This window comes from Haliotis asinina, chromosome 5 (genome assembly GCF_037392515.1).
Source record: "Haliotis asinina isolate JCU_RB_2024 chromosome 5, JCU_Hal_asi_v2, whole genome shotgun sequence".
NCBI lineage: Eukaryota > Metazoa > Mollusca > Gastropoda > Lepetellida > Haliotidae > Haliotis > Haliotis asinina.
In genome coordinates this window covers 24,894,310-24,916,857 of record NC_090284.1, presented here as the reverse complement: position 1 = coordinate 24,916,857, position 22,548 = coordinate 24,894,310, and the positions used below count along the sequence as shown (strand labels likewise).

General features: G+C 36.7%; 1 protein-coding gene across 1 annotated transcript in view; it reads right to left on the bottom strand.

Annotated features, from left to right (window-relative positions):
- The window catches only part of LOC137283269 (ankyrin repeat and fibronectin type-III domain-containing protein 1-like), a 190,320-nt gene extending 168,249 nt beyond the window's left edge, over positions 1–22,071 (bottom strand). Inside the window, exon 1 of the mRNA XM_067814702.1 lies at positions 21,737–22,071. The gene's annotated coding sequence lies outside the window, so the exon portion shown is untranslated. The remainder of the gene's footprint in view (positions 1–21,736) is intronic.
- Positions 22,072–22,548: the final 477 nt, after the last annotated feature.

The window sequence follows — 22,548 nt, the reverse complement described above, 5'->3', positions numbered from 1 at the left end:
GCCTGGACTCACTGAGAGCACTAAAGCAAAGAAAGGACTATCAATTTTTCTTGGGAGCATGAGTGAGAGTTAACACAGCAACCAGTATGTCTATTCTGTGTGGGAGTTACAGCATCATGTAGGAGTAAAGGTCAAGTGACGCAGGTCTTCGACGTGAAGCACTTTGATGAAACCCACAAGCATAGTATGGTGAGTAACCGCCAGTGATCACCAGTGGATTCTGGGATTTAAACCAGTGATCACAGGATCATAGTACACCTTGGGGAAACAACTCCGCACTGTGAATAGCTTCCTACACATTACAAGGAAGCATTACAGATCTTTATTTGACCAAAGATAACACAGTGTATCTATTTCTGGACAGTGGACATAAAAATACAGTGAATGACATTAATGTTTTATGTTTCTTCATGAAAACACAAACCATATTGTTTTAAAAAAGATGTAGACATGTGATGTACTTAATCCCCAAATAAAGTAATTCAAAAGAAAGCTGGATAAAATACTTACTAAAGTCTTGTCTTTTGATACGAAATTCTAGTCTTTCAAAATTGTGTTCTTGTTGTTTGTCTCTTGATACTAAGATGTTGTCTTCCCATACAAAGGTCTAGTCTTGAATAATAATGTCTTGCATTTCAATACTAAGGTCTACATTTTCAATACTAAGGCCTAGCCTTTCAAATCTAAGGTCTTGTCTTTCAATACTGAGGTCATGTCTTTTGATACTTAGATCCAGTCTTTTGATACTTGGATCCAGTCTTTTAATACTAAGTTCTTGTCTTTCAATACTAAGGCCTTGTTTGATATCAAGATGTGGTCTTTCCATACAAAGGTCTAGTCTTGAACAACAAAGTCATGCCTTTCAATACTAAGGTCTAGTTTTTCAATACCAAGGTCTACTGAACATTCATAAAAGCATTATTCCCTCTAAATTTGCATGCAAGAGGGCAATGGTAGTGTGGAAAGGTTTCAGGTATAAACACTTTTTGGATAGACTGTCTGCAAGGTCATAGCAAATGTTAAACAGTGTTGGATGTCCTTGGGTACTAGGCATTAAAGACAAAAAGGAGAGAGATGTATTCACACTAAATATGAAATACTTCATCATCGTTAAATAAACAGGTTTTGGTTTGATATATGCCAGAATAACTTTCAGATATTGATACAAGAAAGATGTCGCTAAGACATGCATGCCTTTTTCACTGGACCCCAGGGTTGTGTGGAAATAATACATGCAGCCTGGTTGGTTGAGCCTGATGATGCCCTGGTGTTACTCTTAGAAGTTAATTAAGCCCATGGGACTCATAATAGCTTGAAAAATGGCCATGCAGGGTAACCAAGACAACAGGATGCTCTTAGTCACGAGGAGATGGTTGGACGCATTTCTCCATCCCCTTATTATCTGGCCAACATTGCACTATATCCTTTTTATTTTTTCCTTTGGGTATTTTCCATAGTCAAAACTATTCATTTTTGTTACCAATGCCAACAATTAATTCATTTGGGGAATATTTCTGCAAACTTTCCAATTTCTCAGTGAACTTCAGATATACTGGCAGAGAAGAAATTTTGTGGCTGATTTCTATCAGTATTCTCCACATATCAGTGTCCATGCCAGACACTTTCAAAGAATGTAGGTTTGGGGTATTCATCTACCTTCTTTTATTAAGCTTTGGATTTCCATCATTAAGTTTTGACCCATAACAATATATACGGCAAAATGTATTATGACTTCCATATAATCTGCTGCATAGCATTAAAATTTCCATCTAGTGAACCATCGTAACTTGAATCAGATTTGTTACAGCTAATCATTCTAAGAGGTTCATCTTACTAACAGAGGTATGGGAGCAACTTTTAATACAAGCTGTAGACAAGCCTTCAATACAATATCTCAGCAACTAATACCCTGATAAATTCAATGATTGCAGCGGCAAATTGCAGGAACAGATTGTGCCTTTGTAAGGGTACATATCAAGGATTTGCCAGATTGACTCTGAGGGAGAAAGCTGCCCCCTACTTAGCGTGACAACAATAAGCATGAAATCTGTAAAGCACTGGGTCGACACCCTGGAAGGACAGGCGTCATGACTCCATGCATAGATAGTTGAGTCATTGTCAATCCACCATAAACTACTCTAGGGGGAAACACGCAAAGACATTCATTGTAATAAACTGTCGATCCCATGGGAGTGATTCACATACATTCTGGCAAAATGTCACGGTCTTAATCCGCAACTACCCTACTTTCATATTTCATAGACAAGAAGAACCTTCCACTCAATGTCAAAAAGAACCAATATGTTTAGACAATGTGATTCACACCACCAGAGCTTGACAATGATATCTGCAGTTTGTTAAGTGAGTATACCGCTTGTAATCTAACTATCAATGCCCAGGGAGGCCAACAGTAAAGAAGAACAACACAATGCACGGGCCATGTGCTGATTGTTCAAACAGTCAAATAGAGGATTATTACACCGTATCAAACTTGACCGGAAATACCCAGGATACTGTACGGTTTCTTCAATGGAGGATTATGTTACTATAGAAATCCTACACACAATATCCCATATTCAAATGGCTGCCTTACAAGCTCTGCTGCAGAAATCTCAACAAACCAGCTACCACAAATCAACACTGAAAGGCAAAGATTTGGAAGGGAGAGGGAGATACTAAAATGTTGGGATAGGGGATCTTCAATATTGTATTAAAGGTCAAAAACTGTACCAGAATACCTGTGACTCATTTTGCAAGACTTGCAATTCTGTTACTTATGCTAAGCAAGTATATCAAGACATTTCTTGAATTTTAAGCCATCTTTTACTAAAACCTAAAAACACTTATTTGAGAAAAAACACATTAAGTGATCTCCCATCCACATATGAGTACAAATTTTTAATGACTGAGAATGTCCACCAGTGAAATTACCTACAAAAATCACTTTCATTCAACTTCACTTTGCACAAGAGAATGTAAATTTATATTGATTCATGTTGTGCAAGCAGACGACACGAAGCATGACAAGCTAACAAATCAGTTTTCATAAAGTCCTCCTTCATACTCACTGAATATGGTCGAATCTTCCAGAGAAAGTCAGGAAATGTGAGATTCCACCAACATTAACATATCTCTCTCGGCTTGAAGCACAATACAATATGAAACACTTCTCCACAGGGAGCCTGCAGTTACGTACCAAGAATTACCTGCTGAAATCAATAGAATTCCCACTGTCCTTTCATCAGTAAAATAAACATCTGCTGGTTACTTGTGCCATTCGGATCCTCAGTGGTAATCACCTGACCCTAAATCTAGGTCTGTTTGACCACGTTCTATATTCTACTGTCTCCTATGTTCTACTGTCTCATTTATGCAAGATCAAATCAGACAGAGCATCAATATTCCGTTATTCACACAAATTATGCACCATGGGAGTTGTAGTGGTGAGATTCATGTATGTCTCTTGACACCTTCCTTGCCTTGACATTGAACATCATCAGACAGCCAACATCTCACAGAAGGGCTCGGACAGCTTGGTTTAGTCAAAGTGTCTTACTAGAACACTGTGTGGGTGAGCAGATGTTCAGAATAGAATTCATCCCTGCAGCTACACAGTCACAGTTTGTGGATAATGAGGATACTATCAGTGTACCATCCATCAGTGTTCTGTTTTACTGAAACTGTATGTATGTGACGCATTTTCAGCATCACTGGTGATGAGAATTGGAAAGATCAGCAATGTGTCATCTGCTGTAACAAGAACCTGTGCTTTAACATTCCCTGGCATGCAAACAGGAAAATTATGATGTTCAAAATTAGTGAATAACAAAAGATGTTTAAAATGCAATATTTTTTTCAGGTTCTGCTTGACTTGCTAAGCCAACAAAGCTCATAACTGATGAATAGCTTGATTCAGTACCTCAACAACGCTCATGGAGAACAGCTCACGTAAATCCCAGCTCTCGTGTATAGGCAGAGACAGTGTAACTTGTGTGAAAAAACATGCATTTTTTAATGGAGCAGCTGTATGATAATAATCCATTATGAAAGCCAAGTTATGAAGAAGTGTATTTGGACAGGTGAAGCAGACGTCTGGCAGACAATCTTGTCAGACATCAAACGTGTCGACAAACAATAACGGACGCTAAAATATTATCCACCCCACTTATCACTAATGTTCACTGATGCAAAGATAACGTTCATTTTCTAAATATGTTGCCAAAAACCATGACCCTTTTGAGTTGAAATATATTTTGTTTGAAGCAAGGGCAAGGAGGCACACATCAATACATCATTGCAAAGAAATGAACATATTCAAGTTATTCTTAATTTGGTTTTTATATTATTATTTAAGAAAACAACCAATAAATTTGTGAAAACATTTACAAAAACATGATGTTTACTTTGCGAGGAAATGGATCAGGTTTCCTTGCGTCAAAGGACTGTTATTATTTTCTCTCTTTTCATGCTGAAAAAGTATCATTTAATCCACCTTCAGCAATATTCCAGTTGGATTAGCATAGTCAGGGGTAGAAGTACTGGTTCAAACATTGTGTACATGAGGATGTTTGAACCTGGGACTAGACATTAACTGCACATCTTTATTAATAATATAACCTGATACTTTCAAGTGGAATATTCTTTTTGAAACATATCAATCTTTTGACATAACTGTCACAGTCTAACTCAACTGCCTTCTAAACCGGCATTCATTGGGACCAATGAAAAATGCCAGTATAGAGGATGTGCTCGTTTAGAGAACTTTCACCTTTTCAACCTGAGAATGTGCCGTAAACTTTGATAAACAACATGTTGATAGTCACCCAATCAACAGGATCGCCGAGACACTGGATGCCAATTTTAGAGATGAACAACTAAATCTCTGAAACAAACATAGTTTACTGAAAAATGTTCATAGTAAAAAAAATAAATATTCTAATGAAATGAAGTCCCTGAGACTTTCTTCATTTTCAGCTAAGGGAATCTACACTTGTCACTTTTTCTGACTTGCATGGGATTTCTTGGATATATTTGCTTCAAGGTCTGTACCACAGACTTATAAGTCTAGAGAATGTCAGTTACTGTACAAATACTCAATTGGGCTGTGTCTGTTGTGCCAAAATACAAAATAGACTGGTGCCGAATTAGACGGCATGTAAATCATCATGAATTAACTAGCTTCTGCATCTGATCTAATTCTAGTGCCAATATTGAGTGCCAGATTGGAGTGCTGAGAGTTTTTAGAGCTTCCTCTGTACAAGTAATCAGTCAATAGCCACACATCATTCATATACTTCTACTACCTTATGACTTGGTGCTGTCAGTTACAATGGATGTTTCACAATGAATTAATAATCACATATGAAAATTACTAACAACTAACACAAACTTCACAAAATGACAAATGTTAATTTATAAAGACAAGGCCAATCCCAGAACCTGTGGTATATGAAAACTTCCCAACAAACAATAAAAAGATCTTTGTTATCTGGTCAGAGAGGCCCATCAGATGTGTCACCATGTTCACGTTCACCATGTTCATGATGTGACTTCTTGTGGACCTTGGTGATACTCATCAATGAGCTGACATCTTGAAATCTGACTGAAGAGGCAGGTGAAGGATTTCGTGAGTGATCCATCTAGGAACCATCCAACTACTCGATACTACAATATGTATTCCTTCAGATTGTAAGCTCAAGCTTGGTAGTATTGTTTTCACGAAAATAACATTTAAACCATAGAGCATGAGGCCTTATATAATTATGTCAGTGAAGTGGAGTTGAGCAGAGTAGAGTGGAGACACGTGGCAGTGAGTGGAAAGGGTGATTGAGTGAATGAGTGAGTGAGTGAGCAGAGCCCCCGAGAGCAATTGAGCAAATGTCTCTGTAGAATTGTGTACATTCAATAACATACATCCATGCTACATTCAAGGATTACATTGTAGACGTCACACATGTTTTCCCATGAGACTTTTCTTGGTATGCCACAGTGAAATCTGTTTATGTGTGGTTGACTCTTGACATGAAACAGGAATGAAGAGTGTAGAATACCTACACAATCCTCTTGTCAATCTGCTGATATTTTCTGTTTGAATGTTAAGTAACATATCAACATTTTAAAACAGATAAATTTTGTCACAAAGCCAAACCCCCCCCAAAAAGTATTTGTTCTCTAAATTTCTTGAAATGAAATGAAACACACCTTGCATGACAAAGCATGACAGTTTATTTCTCTTCCACATGTCAAACATTGTAGACCGCCAGGTTTATTTAAACATATATACGGGTCAGGGGTTTTTCAATGATGTTGACGAAAACATTATTTTTATCTTTAATATTGTTTAAAGTTTTGATTTTACTAACCCTGAATGATAAAGGATACATTCATCTATTTCACATAAAAATGTAAAGTGTTTCCTACAAAAACAGCATTGATGACATCGTATCAGCGAAACTGTTGCCACTCTCCACAACCTTGGATTTTGTGTGGGTAGCGTTCAACGATGAACCATATTTTTCACTCCGCACTGCAATGGAGTGTTGTCATCACACAGGTTCCTATTTATGTGTTATCTGTCACTAGCAGACAACTGACCTTACTGAGTTTTCACTTGCTATTACTTGTTATAAAGGCAACAGATTTTGCATTTGAAGTGGTATTAACAATCTCAGGTACATAATACTGATGTTTGTTAGCGTGAACACTGCAATTTTCAAAATCACCAGAATATCCAATTCAGCTTGTTTTGGGTTAACTTTTAAATAACAAATATTTATATACATGTTATTCATGATAACAAACATTTCTCTCAATGATCAATACTAAAGAAATATTTATTTTCAATTAGGGCACAGATTTATGTTCTGCCAGAAATATACAGTATGATGTTGAACCTTCAAACACAACCCATTTGCTATTAATTAATGTATTTTTTTTCTGTACATAACATTTCTGTACACGTTAAACAATTCTTGTAATGTATCTTGCTAAATCTTAACCAAGAGATGCTTGACAAACATGATCTATTACATGATGTCATATGCTATTTTGAATTATTTCTAATTACAATTATGAAATGGACTTGAAAGTTTAAATTAATGTAATAAACATTTCAAAGAGGAACATAATACAATTTAATGTATTTTTCCCCTTTCCTTTTGTGCATTGGCAAAGAAAATCTATTACCCAAAAAATTAAATTGCACTGGCATTCCTAGCAATATATCATTTCTTAAATGCCACCTGTGGTACTCAGAAAACAGCTGATGAATAAATAACCCCATAGTTGATGAATAAATAACCCCATAGTTGACTCTCTGTATAAATGGGGACTTCATTTTATACAAGGAGACAGAGAGGATGGAGGCAAGGCCAAGATTCATGTTAACAGGAAACATTAGTGTCTTGTCTCCTGAACACATCAGGACAAACAAATCCATGCAAACAAATTTTGGTTTGTGAAGCATGCAAGATAGCATCTCTTTTGTCCCACAAAGATTAACCAAGAAGAGCCATTCTGATGCTATGATCCAGCTTAATACATTATTCATTAGGCTTAATTTGAACATTATGTATTCGCTCTTAAAAGAGTTTCCAAAAGAAACAAAATGCTAAAGAATTAGCACAGAACTCTGAATGAAACATCACACCCAACTGTCAGTGAAAAAAAGTGAAAAAACTCAACAAAAGAATTAGTTTAGCACATGCCATACATGTTCGACTGCTTGGAGAGCCATCTTATCCAACTGCTCAGTGTATGAATGTGTTACTTGTGCATGTTTGATGGAAGCCTGACAATATTTACGCCAAGCAGACAGTATTTGAACTTGGGGTAAGCGTCAGGTGGTTTGAACACCAAATGTTTGCTGCCACTAGTGACAAGGTGTGTGAAGCGGACACAATTCGGTGATTAACAATAAAAGAAGGTCATTTAGCACCTGATAACATGACCCTCAACAAACTTCAATGAAAGACTCTATTTAACTACAAACAGCATTAATAATTCTCTCCTAAAAGTCTTACAGTGAACAGCTGGCGGTCCTGAAAATATGTAAAATGTCGGAGCAATCTCTAAATGCTATTTTGCTAAAACTCCCAGAAAATCACCATGGTTTGACATCATCTTCAGTTATGCTTCAGTTCTTGGATCATTAAACTCAAATAGCAGGGCATTATAAATATTGCTGGGTTTGACAGGTCAACTATACACAACAGCTGTTCCTGATAATATTTTTAACTTCTTTTCTAAAATATTTGTTTAAAATCTGTGCATAAATTGAAGCACATCATAACATCATTGACAAGTGCAGTGTGAGTGTAATTCAGTTAAACAACAATAACAGATACACAAATTATATGCAATATTCTGACCTACTAAGTCACATTTGTTTATACACACACATAAAGGAAATTGTTTGAGGCTCACTGTTTCACAATGGAAGGTACGACTTTACATCAGTGATGCTTGAATGCATGAATATCTTGGACTGATGATCTGAATGGAAATATCCAAGGGTTGGTTTAGTTTCTCACAAATGTTGTCACATCAGTTGTCAGACAGTTGTTCATCATTATACTCATATACATGGAAAATCCCAGGCAATCGCTATAATGTAAAACAACAGTCCTTCGATTAGCACCGCAATGGTTGGTAGGTAAGTTTTCAACAAATTCCAAAAGTTGTAATACAGATAAAAATGGCACCTGTTAGAAAAGAAACCATCACTGTATTTGACTCTTCCTTTATTAATACAAACAAGTGAACTTCAGTTATATTTCTCGGCAGCTACATTGCATGCTTTTTTGTTGTTTAATGCCACTCAGCAATAATCTGTCTATTCAGACAATCCAGTGATCAACAGCATGTGCATCAGTGGGGATATGTGTCTATGCAATTGGGATATGTGTCAACCATGTCAACGAACCTGGCCACCTGGCGCAGTCAGTTGCCTCTGATGACAAGCATGGACTGCTGAAGACCGTGACAAGTATACATTAGGATTGAGCATCCTGCAGAAACATAAAACCTGAAAGCTTCACCATCATAAATATAAAAGTTCAACATTCAAACTGATACTATTCAAGAGTCAGTATAGAACAAACTTTATGCAAAACAGTTTGTACCCTTATGGTTGAGTATGGTACAAGAATCTGTATCGATCAAAACACTGCACTCACAAATAACAGAACTTTTTATCCATAAAGTTTGTTCTGTATAGTTTCCCAGCTCCTGAAAGAAGTTATTGAAGAGTTGTATTTGACTTGGACTTTTGATTACAACAGGGCACATCCCTGAGAATTTTCAACTCAAAGGTGAAAATATTCACATAAGACAGACCAAAGGTCCTGGTTAATGACCCTTGCAAAAACCAGATGACAAATTCACCCGCAATGTGTCAACTGACCAAAAAGTATTCACATCAATCTGAAGCTCAGTGTGAGACTGATGACTTCCATTAAGTGGCAAATCAAGGCTGAGTCAGATCGACATACCTATTTATCCCTGTAATCACTTAACGAAAGTGTCCCCAGCCTCTGTAGCACTTACTACATTTGTATCAAGACATTAATAAACAGCCATGAAGTGAAACTACAATAAAATAGATAACACTACATAGTGGATGTACATTTGGAAAAGAGATTAGATATTAAACAAAATAATGGCTGATGATGTACGTCATCAGTGAAATTTGAACCTTTACCCAATTTTCTAATTTCATAGGTTTTGGAAAAAGACTTTTAGCTGAGTTATCTTTCACAGCATCAAGAAAGACAAGAGAATCTTCTTTTTTCGGGTCACTAGGAGTAGAAACAATACATAGATCTAGAAAGTTTCATTTAAGTATTTCAAACGCCATTTTGTTTCTCTGCTTACAATTGACCTCATAATTAAATACTTGAGTTAATGCAAACCAATCACAAATAATTTCCAAACAATCACAGATTCAAACAAGGCATATAAATCTATCCCCAAGTTGGAAATAGGTACGAGGTTATTCAACCTCTTTCTTTACTAGGGTATTTTTGACGACCTTGAGAACTGCCATGTACAAACTGGCTGTACACATCTATTTCATTCATTGTAGTGATAAGGCAGCTTGAAATCAAACATTTCAAATCCTGTTGATATTCCAAACAAGGCATACAATTCTGCCCTACTTCCAAAGCCGTAACAGGCATTGAACAAGGCTCTTTCAGCTAACCCCAAGGGATCCTGATTTGAAGGCAAACAATGCTGACATCTCAAGTAGAGGAATAAAAACTAGCCCTCGGTCAGGGAGGTCTTGCCCCCTTACAACAAACATGTTCAATCATTATACTGGTGCTATACACACAGAACCCATTGGAAAGTTAATCCAGTGGATCACAATGAATGAGCTGCAGCGATACCTATCGGAGTTATTTCAATCACTACTGAGATATTTTAAAGAGATTGGTGTACATACAATATGTTCACTCGGTGTGTTAACATGACCAACTCAAGTCTGTAAGCTGGCACTTCTGAGGTGGCATGATACCTGCCAAGGTTTGTATGATACCTATAGACCTGCCAATGTTGGTATGACACCTATTGACCTGCCAAAGTTGGTATGAAACCTGTGACCATGCCAATGTTGGTATTACGCCTGTAGGCCTACCAATGCTGGTATGATGCCTGTAGGCCTGCCAATGTTGGTACGATGCCTGTAGAGCTGCCAGTGTTGGAATGATGCCTGTAGACCTGTTAATGTTGGTATGACACCTGTAACCATGCCAATGTTGGTACAATATCTGTAGACCTGCCAGTGTTGGTATGCTACCTGTAGACCTGCCAATGTGGCATGATACATGTAAATCTGCCAATGTTGGTACGATACCTGCGACCACGCCAATGTTGGTATGATATGTCCAGACCTGCCAATGTTGGTACAATGCCTGTAGACCTACCAATGTTGACATGAAACCTATAGACCTGCCAATGTTGGTATGATGTCTGTAGACCTGTTAATGTTGGTATGATACCTGTAGACACCTGCCAATGTTGGTATGATACCTGTAGACCTGCCAATGTTGGTATGATGCCTGTAGACCTGTTAATGTTGGTATGGTACCTGTAGACACCTGCCAATGTTGGTATGATACCTGTAGACCTGCCAATGTTGGTATGATGCCTGTAGACCTGTTAATGTTATGTGTAGACCTGCCAATGTTGGTATGATACCTGTAGACCTGTTAATGTTGGCATGATATGTGTAGACCTTCCAATGTTGGTACGATACCTGTAAACCTGCCAATGTTGGCATGATACCTGTAGACTAAGTGCCAATGTTGGTATGATATGTGTAGACCTACGTTTAAACCGGGACTGACTATCGTCAGAGGAGGTAACAAGGACTGACCATTGTAGGAGGAGGTCACATGTACTGATCATTGTCAGAGGTCACAAGCACTTGAGTCATAAGTCTGATAGATTACATTGTTATGGCCTAAACAGCTACTGCACATCTGAGACGTTGGAGAAATTGAGCTGCATGATTCCCTCAGACAGCAGGCATGTAGACATCACTGACGTAAACAAGACATGAGCTGTGATGTTTTCACATCCCTCTGGTTACCATGGTTTCCATTGTTGAACCTGTAGACGTACTTCCAATCAGTCTGTCATATAGCACCACTGTTGAAGGGTAGAATTTCAGCACTAGGTTCATGAACACTTAATATTATCTATTTTTCCTTCACAATATTGTTTTTTATCACTAGCTTGTCAGTAGTAAGTAAACTTGCACACTTCCATTGAAATTCAGTATAATAATTAAAAAATTCACACTAGCAATATTGTATATTCATCTATTCTGAACATTGCAGCTGAATGGTAGGGGATGTACAACTGTTGCTGCAGAACGATATCCTGCTCATTTACAATGTCATACTGCCTTAATTATCATCTTCTGCATGCTTTGGGATAAAACACTGAAAGCGATGGCATCATAAACCTTCAACAATAGCAAAATGAGGTCACACAGGCATGGAGCAGAGATGCTTATCTCCATGATGAAGGTCACAGAGAGTTTTACCATGTTCAATCACAGTTATACAAAATTTATGTTAGCTTTCCCTGAATCAGCATCCTGAGGCAGTAATCCCCTGATTTACAAATACCCTCTGTCTGTAAAGAAAACTGGTGTGTGTTTCAATCACTGTCTCTGGTATAATGCCTACAGGCATGTTCCGCTCCTGGTCTCAGCTTACCATTACACCCTATGTCCATACAACCCGACAGTTATGGGTAAGCAATCAGGTCACTCCTACACCCCCTGCCATGCCACTAGATATCCATGATACCCCTTGCCCCTCAATACCGGAATTCTGTAATCCCCACCCTTGAGTGCCTAGACCCCTAGATTAAGACCTTAAAAGAGTCACAAAAGGAAGATAAGTAGGAAAAGCTAACAATTACTTTGTTAGCCTACTTGATTGGACACTTTTCCTATAACATAGGGCACAATGTTAATAAACATTCTCATTATAGGCTGAGAGCTGTCAGTGGTTATTCTGAGCCAAACCTTCAAACCAAACCTGCTCCTTGTTGATCAACATCATAAACCCTTAACAGTCATCTCCTAAAACACAATGTCCAGAAGAAACCAGCCATTTTGTTTTCACAGTTGACACGGTCTATTAAGACCCATACTGCATGATGAATGGTATGCAGTTATCATGACATTAACACAAATACAATTTTATTGGAACCTGGTCCACGTGATGTCATGCATGTGGGATTCTGAATTTCACTCATAAGGTGTGATCTCTGTTGAATGAGGCTTCATCGTTGAACCTGTGCTAGTTAGGCACATATACTGAACAGCAAAAGAAACGCAACTTTGGCTTTCTATCAAGTTTTTAAATACATGACATAAACATGAACGCTTACTTTCATGAGATTTCAGTTTTCTTTGAACAAATCTTCTTTTGCAAGTAATATTTATTTTAAAACTGAAGTGTTGCTAAGTACATTAGTCTTGCATGTTTTCCTGATAAAATAAAATAATAAAATGGCAAATATAATGAGGAGTCTCTCTAATATTCTTTCTGTCTATTATTAGAAAACAAGAAGAATTCTAAATATATTTCCTTTACAAACTTTACATATCCATCTGACACATGCATTTGCATCTTTACAAGTTACTACAAGTATTGCGGTTTGTCAATCTCAGGGTCAGCTGAAACACAACCATGGCTGTTGTTTTCCCACATCAGCTAAAGCAGAAGTATTTCCACAAAACCTTAATTATCATCAACATGATATGGGATCTCTCAGATGATTTACACAAGCTGTGCATGTCAAGGCATAATAAAACTGCTGGTTGGAGGTGAGTGACCACTATTAAATACCTTGACAAACAGAAAATACAAACAACCTTGGAAGAACCAACAGAACTTGGAAGCTTTCTTGTGTATGTTGACCTTCACTTGATCATTCATACTAAATTGATTATTCTTACTAAATTTGAAAGAGATGTAAGTTTATATTCTTTAAATTTAAACTATCAAATCAATAGGATTACTATGACATATTCCATGTTGATCTTTCTGTAAAACACATGACTGACTGATGACTGACATTGATTTGATTATTCTCACAAAATATTCTAAATTTGGAAATAATCAGTTTGAAAAGATACAGTTAATAAAGTCCCTTATGACATATTCAGTGTTGATCTTTCTGTAAAACAGCATGGCACAGATCGAATCAAGAGGATGGACTGTTATGTTCATTGTGGACAAAAACATTCAGCACTACAGAACTGGCAGCCAATTATCTAATCATCTGATTTAACATACAGTGTTACATCCCTTAGGTGTGCCAGGATCCCACTATCATGATTTTTATTGTAATTATTCATTTGCCTTCAACCACACAGTACTCAAGTGTTCCAACAAAGTGTCTTTTATTATGTTCTCAAAAGTAGACATGGTCAGGAGTACAAATGCATATTTTGCAATAATAAAATGCTCACATTAATTTCGTGATTTACAGTAGTATGTTTTCTTCATGCATTGAGCTGACAATCTGGGATAACACTGAAATAACCCACTAATAACATTTAATTTTCCCAGCAGAATGAGACTGAGTCCTTCCTTCCCCAAACACCTTGACATGACACAAATTTATGATATACACAAATACTCATTTTTAGGCATTCTTGGAATTTTGGGGGTTATCATATTTTATTCAAAAGCCAAACAAACTGCTGACAGAGTCTACAAATCACAGTATCAATCACACTCACCAAGTCAAGTTAAATCCTTCATTATGAAACAGTAAAACTCCAAACCTTCAATACATCTGAACATTTATATATGTTAAAATATATTAAATTTTCGGGGATATTGCTATGAGTAATAAACATATTCTTATGTTCATAAACCATAAATAGTTTTAAAAGTCATCGCACAAGTATGTGACAATTCGGCTAGCCTCATAAAAGACTATAAATACACAATAGGAGAATGCCAACAAAGACTGTACTGTGTGACTTGCGCTTGCATCATGTGCGTAACTGTACAAGAACTGTACACAGAATTCAAAACTGAAAGGTTTCAATTCATGAACACTACATTCAATCAGCAGAACTAAACATCTCACAGAATTCAAAACTGAAAGGATTCAATTCATGAACACATTCCTGTCTGTGTCAAGTTTTCCCATATCATAAAATCCCCCAGCCTCCGCATCAATTGGGATTAGGTTTTATAGGTACAGTAACAGTGAAATGTTGGCCAAGCATGGAAAGCATCTCCTTCAGACTCACAACAATTAGGAGGTATACATTTCCTTGTTGTTCCATGCTGAAATTACTGCCTTAACTGAATGTTTTGTAAAGCTTGACTTGCCTGAGAAACACGAGATCTGCAATTTGTTGTTGTCTGTTGGAGTAGCTTGCAGCCACACCAATTACATCTTAGCTGATAATTGCTCTATCAGCCATTAAAATTCTGACATTGTCACGTGAGAAAACTAATGTCACATATTGGGGTGTAACAAATTACTACTGTCAGACCTACTTGTTCGCTGGTTCTCACAACCTCTGTATTTCCATATTATCATTGTGTCCTACAGGTAAAACACACTGTCTTCAATTGTACTACTTTTATGACAGGACAATTTAATCACTGATACATACTGAATACATAAAGAGCAGTCAAAAGCTCTGTATAGTTTGGGTGAAAGAGTTGACAGATGCAAATAATCACTAGTCAATATAGTGGCTGTATGAGGTCTTGTGCATTGAGTTAAGCAATGAATGGGTACCAAATAGGATAAAATGGACATGTCATGAACACTGACCCCGATGTGTCTCCTTCTCAGTTTGGGGAGCATCTAGGTTAGTGGTAAAGGTGTTCACTCATCAAGCTGAAGGAAAGGGTTTGATTTTGTATAAGTACACAGTGTACTTTCTTAGAGTCCCCATAGTAATGCAGCTTGCGTAAATTGTTGCCAATAACATTGGTCAAAACAAATACAAGTTACCATCATCTTCATATTCATTCTATTGCAATAACTACAATCTGGTCAAATGGGTACCCGGTGGAATAAGTCATATGACTGTCAACATTCATGTGGCTTGCAGGCACACTAGGTTATCTGGACTAAAGATGTCCATCATATTGTATGCACTTAGAGAATGTCCATCCAGAGTTAAGTTAAGCACTAAAGAAGGGATCTTATCATTACCATCAAGTGGCTCATGTTGTAGAGAATATACTATGTGCATATAGAGTCCAAACAAACTTATGACTATGTTGTTGCTCCAATACCAGACTCAGTTGCCCTTGCAAGCCATCATCTTTTACTTCACAATAACAAACACACCACCAGTGGTGTAGTTACATTATAAAAACAATAACAAAAGGTTAGGAAAGCCCTCAATATTATATAAGTATAAAGCTTACCAACCTGTCGGGCTTACATAAAAAAATTGGCTTGCTACGCACCTGATTGCTAACAATATGTACAGATATCCTAGAAGCTAACATGCTAAAAACCTTCTTCTTCAAGATGGCTTTTGAATAAAAGATTGTTTTTAACAATGTATGCAGCACCATTGAGCATCTGTAATGAATACTAGGTGCTACATAAGTCAACTATTATTATTATTATTATTAAGCATGTGTACTACAACCAGAAAGTTCATTCCACTCACATATATTCACTCAACATACATCAGTGACTATATGAAATAGGAAAACATTTCAACTTACATAAACAAATGTCATATTGATAAGTCTTTAAAAGCTTCAATAACAATGGCATCCGGTAACATTCACACAATCCAATACAACCTGTTACGGCTACATGGCCCTGAATATAAACATATGTGGGTTTTACGGCCATAGCTTGATACAATCAACTCTCACTGTAGCAACTTGTACACCTATAGGCATGCAATGGCAATCACAAGTGTGGATCTCTATTTTCTAGCCATCAACTGAAATCAAGCATGACATGAAATATGTCACGTCTTGTTGACATTGCCACTTGTAAGGTAAAACTCTTCCGCCAAGGGTACCACACCACAGGTGTCTATAGGTTTTGCATTAGAAGTAATGTGTATGGCTTATATGGCATATGGCTCTTTTTCACAACACACTTGGCATGTCTGTTATTTGGGAGATATGCTAAAAAGACATACTAACACAGAGGTGATTAATTCTCCAGGAGATGTAATATCACACTTTGACAACACTAAAACCTTGTGAAGCTTTTCGATGGACGATGTGAGTGAGTATGGTTTAACACCGCTTTTATTAATTTTCCAGCAACATCACGGTGGGGATCACCAGAAATGGGCTTCAAACATGGTATCCATGTGGGGAATTGAACCCAGATCTTTGATGTCACGAGTAAACACCCTAACCCCCTGATTACCCCACTGCCATTTTTAATGGAAGAGAAAGGCTTTGAGAGCCATGTTTACAATATCTCACAATCTATATTCTATGATCACATATATCTTGTAATCTCTAAGTGCATGTTGAAAAACATGGACCTAGGAAACATCAACTTTCATGTGAACATTCAACACTTGACCAAATGGCCAGGCACTATATTTCTTAAAGTGGTGACAGAGATGAGGGAAAAGCATTCTTTAGAAAAACTAAAAACAAAACAATGATAAATACAGCCATCCAACCAACTCACACTCATAAGTCAGAGACATGAATGGAGGGTGGAGTTGCAGATGTATATGGCTTCCGCATTCTTTCAAAATACCCCACTGATTTGACTGCATCAATGCTAAATATGGCCATCCAATGCTATTTCACTTATGTATTGAAGTTATAACAGATGATGCTTCCAGGGTATTAATCTTTATTAGAATGGAGATAAAAGAGGATGGGCAGCCCTGGTCTTCCAGTGATCTTCATCTTTTTCTACATGTTGCATTCATCTTCATCAACCATGACCATGAAGATGTGAGTTAAAACACTTGTAAAGCTTTATCATAAGGGGTGACTAACAGGACAGGGTGGTCAGACACACTCACACGTCATTGTATCCCAATTGCACAGATCGTTGCTCATGATCTTGATCACCAGATTGTCTAGTCCAAACTTCATTATTTATAGACCACTGCCATATAGCTGGAATATTGCTGAGAACAGTGTAAAACAAGAAAGAAACAAATCTTCATCAACCAACCCCCCTCGATCTGTAAATATATTCTTACATATCATTCTTACATACCCAACTATAAATCACATTTCAAGAATTGTTACACCAATCCACTTGAAACCAGGAGCTCAGGTGGTACTTGTTCACAATATATATCAGATTGTACTGGGACAGGTGCTTGTAAATGGACAGGAAAACAGATAGCTTTCGACACATGACCTCAATAAGGGGCAGACATTTCAAAGTTGGCTACCTACAGTCTTGTCAGATAGGATGTGACATTGCCTACATATTGGAGACAAATTATTTCACTCCATCGACAAGATTGTGTCAAACTGGAAGAAAGACAGAATCACGCCTCCCAATGAGATCGCAGTACATCATATCTCATAAATGATATTAAATACATTTATCATGAATATATATTGATAAAATAAAACAGAAGCAAATTACATGTTAGAAACATTAATTACACACACATGTATGGTGTTTCGTGATGGTTTACATAAATACCAGCGTAATCATGAGCACATATAAAATACATATCAACTGTCACTTTACACATTGTCTATTTCGATTTAATAAGATGAATCATGCGAATATAAATTTTTAACAACCCTTTAAAAGAAAATACTTATTTTTCAAACATGACCTACATAAAATCTGTCCACTTGAAATATCAATATCACATGAAGAATCTGTGTATGTCATACTCTGGGTAGAAAGACAGATTTATACAGATATTTATAATATATTCATAAAAGTGCATTAACCTAAAAAATGAGTTTATTCTTTTATAGTACTGTACATAGCAGGATATATGCAGAGAGATGACAGACATATAAGAGAACAATTACTATTGCTATTGCGAGTTGAACAATACTCAGCTATACAACAATCACCAGGATGAGGCAAACCGGTGGATGATACAATAAGCAATTACCAATGCAATCAAGGAAAACTAACACACAGTTTGGTCTGTCACACTGACTTTGGAACAATGCAGTAAGTAAGTCTAGAATATGTTTGCCGGGATTACCATTTCTCAGAAGTTTCTGAAAATGATGAAAGTCTCTCGGTACTTTTTATTGTATTTTATCAACATAATTGAAAAAACATTGTTTCAGCAAAGTATGCTCATTTCATACAATTAAACAAGTGATCTTGACTGAATTAAGACAATGTTACATTGACAGTAGGTTGCCAAGCATTCCCACTACAGCAATGAATGTTGTGAAACTGGTAATTAATAACAGGGTATTGTTTGATCAAATCATGCTCAGCTTATATCTACATATATATAAATATGACAGCAATTCCAGTCTATGAAATACGTAGTTTAGATAATTAAATGTCAAAATATTGATATTAAACACATATCCTTTCACATTAATTTTTTATGTAATCCTTTCCAAGAGTATCCACTGAGAACATTCTTAGTTTGGCTGACTATATCCATAGTACCACCTCCGGTTACTCCCTGATATCACTCCAGCACGTTCTGATAACACACCCAAGTACTTTCTGATAACAACCCTCACAATCTACATGGCAAAGGAAACAGATTAGGCCTTGATATTATGTCAAACATAGCCAAGAATTCAGCATTCAAGGATGAAAGAGATGACAAAAGATGCTTAAAAGAGTATCGAATTGTAAGTAGGACACCCCTATTGCTTTGATCATAATGCTCACAAAAACCACTCATGTATGCTGGTGCACCTGTACCAGAGCTTTACGTATGAACAAGATCACAAGAGAATGAGATGGCATGAGAATCAGATCACAAAATGGCGTGAGGTGTGAATTTCTGAAGAAACACTCCCGGTGTGTTTCCAATTACCTGTTTGACCTTGACCTTATGGTGCAAACCTGAAGTTAGTAACGCTCACTGTTAAGGGCAAAACAATGGGGACACATGAAAAGCTGTATAGGTTTGAATCCCTGAAGACCAGAGAAATGGTTTGCCTCTTCCAGCTTTTGGTATATCCATCTTGTCTTTACCAAGGATCTTTTCGTGTTGTCACAACCCCTAGTCTGCATTATACAACCCTGAACACATTTAACAGAACCCACCCATCCAATGGTAGGGTATAGTAACATGCAGTATCCATGGACAAATGACTGTGAATATCTGTCCAAGTTCACTCAGCTTCAGATGGGTACCTTGTGAAGATGACACCATGTGATAACTTGCTGCACCTAATAGGTTGCATGAGGTGAATACTCCCCAGGGAGTTGAGTTGGATAAAAGAATGACAGAAAACAAGACATGCGTTGATCAAGGGAACACTCTAGTGCTTTGAGCATGTACTTGTAGTGTAGATATGCTCTATATAAATATCTTATCATATCATTATAACCAAGCTCAAGAAATGAAAAAATAAAACTCAGATCAACTCATCTGGATCAAGCAGTAGTCTCAGATTTTGTCAGGACCAAAATGTAAGCAAGACACAACTGGTGTTTGACACACCTGTGCTGGACACACAAGGATAACATTTCTCTATCACAGTTGCAGGATATCAACATTTTTCATTTCAAAATATCTGCCTCCCTCCCCTATTATTTGTCTTTATATACTGATGAAGTGACTGATCCTCAACTACAGACAGGATGGACCTATAATGTTCAGGGAAGGTTACCACAATAACATGGATTCCTGGCTTTAAACACTGGCGTAAGAATTGTGGATGCCAAACCAGAAACTGAGAGCAGTAATTACCATTTTCTCAGTACAAATATCTGATTCTCCTAAACACAAAGGATGATGGAGACAAGTTCTTAGCCCTTTTTATTAATACTATAAACTAAGCTGAACACATAATATGCATTAGTGTTTCTGGATGATATTCTTACAGTATTTATAATTAAAATAAATAATAAGTATAACATCTTTGTTGTTACTACTGATCATATTCAGTTCATTTGGCATGATTGAAATGGCTATGAAACTGGATACTTTTCAGCTTGAAATTCATACACACATACTTTTATGTAAATTTTCGTTTATCCCTTATGTAAGAAAAAAGTTAAACAAGACCACAATCATATTTTTTGCAAGAGTTTTTAAATCAATAAAAAATCCTATACATAAATAACTGTGGCTTTATCAAGAAATACATTTTTCATTTAAACATACCAAAGAAATAACAAAATTTGTCTTCCATTAAATTTGGGATTAGCCGTGGGACAAAGCAAATATATTGAAAAAAAAAACACTTTAAAAAGCTAATACTTGCAAATGAGTGGGTCAACAATTTAAACACTTATTTGCCATCAAAAAGTGATTAGTTGTACTATTGGTATAAAAGACCAGACTGCAGTCATGAACATGCACATAAATTAGTACAGACAGAAACGTTCCACCCAGCCAACACAAAGACAATACAAATTCCCTATCTTGGTGAAACACCACAATCATTGTCATATCAGAAACACAATAGTCTATTGTGTATATACATGTGCTATCATGTCACACTAATACTACTCAAAACACCAATCCTGAAATAAAGTAGGTGAGTTGGGTTTTCCTTTAGATATATATTATTTATTACATCAAATAATTTAGCACTAGAACCACCCTCTATATTAATTTAATCCATAATCAAAAATAAATATAAAACACTGCCATATGACATTGAAAAATATTTACAGATCATATTCAAGAAAATGAAAATTTCCAAATTCAGTATAAACCCTCTGCACTATAGCACATTTTACACATTTATGAATGAAGCTCCACAGCTTTGAACATGTGATGTTTCTGAATGGCAGAAACACCACCCAACATACAGCAAGACAAATGAGTTAGAAGCTTTAACTGACAAGAACGAAAATAGCACTACAAAAGAACGAGAAGAAATCAAGTTCGGCAATAGTTAGTTTGATTAATCACCTGTCATCGTTGCAACTGAGCTTAGTTAACATCACAAGAACAATCAATACTATATTGCAAAATCGGTCCACATGTTCATTTCCTTGTCCATGCCATACCAATGAGTTGATATCACTATATAGAGCATCCTCATCCTATAAAACTGAAAAAAGACATTCAAAATTCAAATACTAAATAACTCACCTGACTTTTCCAGGTAGCACAATAGCTGATTACTCACAAGAGAACACGGGTGAGAATACTGGGAAATTTAAACAAAGGCAACAAGCATGTTTCCGTCAACAAAGTCAGTTTTAAATCCAACACAGCTAATCAAATCCATCATATAGTACACTGTCACAGCATCTTTGAAGTCCACCTGAACAGGTAAACACAACACTAATGCAACTCAGGTAAATGGACTACAGGTGTGTACTGGGCTAGGACACAGTAGGGAGCGCTCATTCAAACTGACAAGCTCTTAGCCACATTTGTGTGAGATTGCTGCTCAAACCAGCACTAGCTCTGTACAGTCAATCGAACGTGGCCGTAGAAGTCGCGCACTTGTAGTTTCACTGGCTCGTCTGCTAGCGTGTTGACAGCCGTGTATATAGCACGTGGGATCACGATATGAATGAGGCTGAATACCTGTCTGTCAGTATTAACAAGGCCCATAAAACATTCACCTTTATTGGAAAATGTGATTATGGAAGCTATTTTTTGATCAAACGAGATTTAATAAGTCTTGTTTGAAAACAGTGTATTTTGGTACTTAGGGTCAACAACACATCAATGTTATTACTACACCTAATGTCCATTTAACAGAAAAATGTAATCTCATCAAAAGCTGAAGTGTCTATTTTTATTACACTACAAAATTCCATTAATGAGAAAATTATTATCGATTACTGAAAGTAAGAAATGCTTTGATGTTGCAACCCAGTATCTGTAAATAATAACAGATATCACCTCAGTCTTGAGGACACCAATAACGTTTTCATAAACTTCACAGGCTA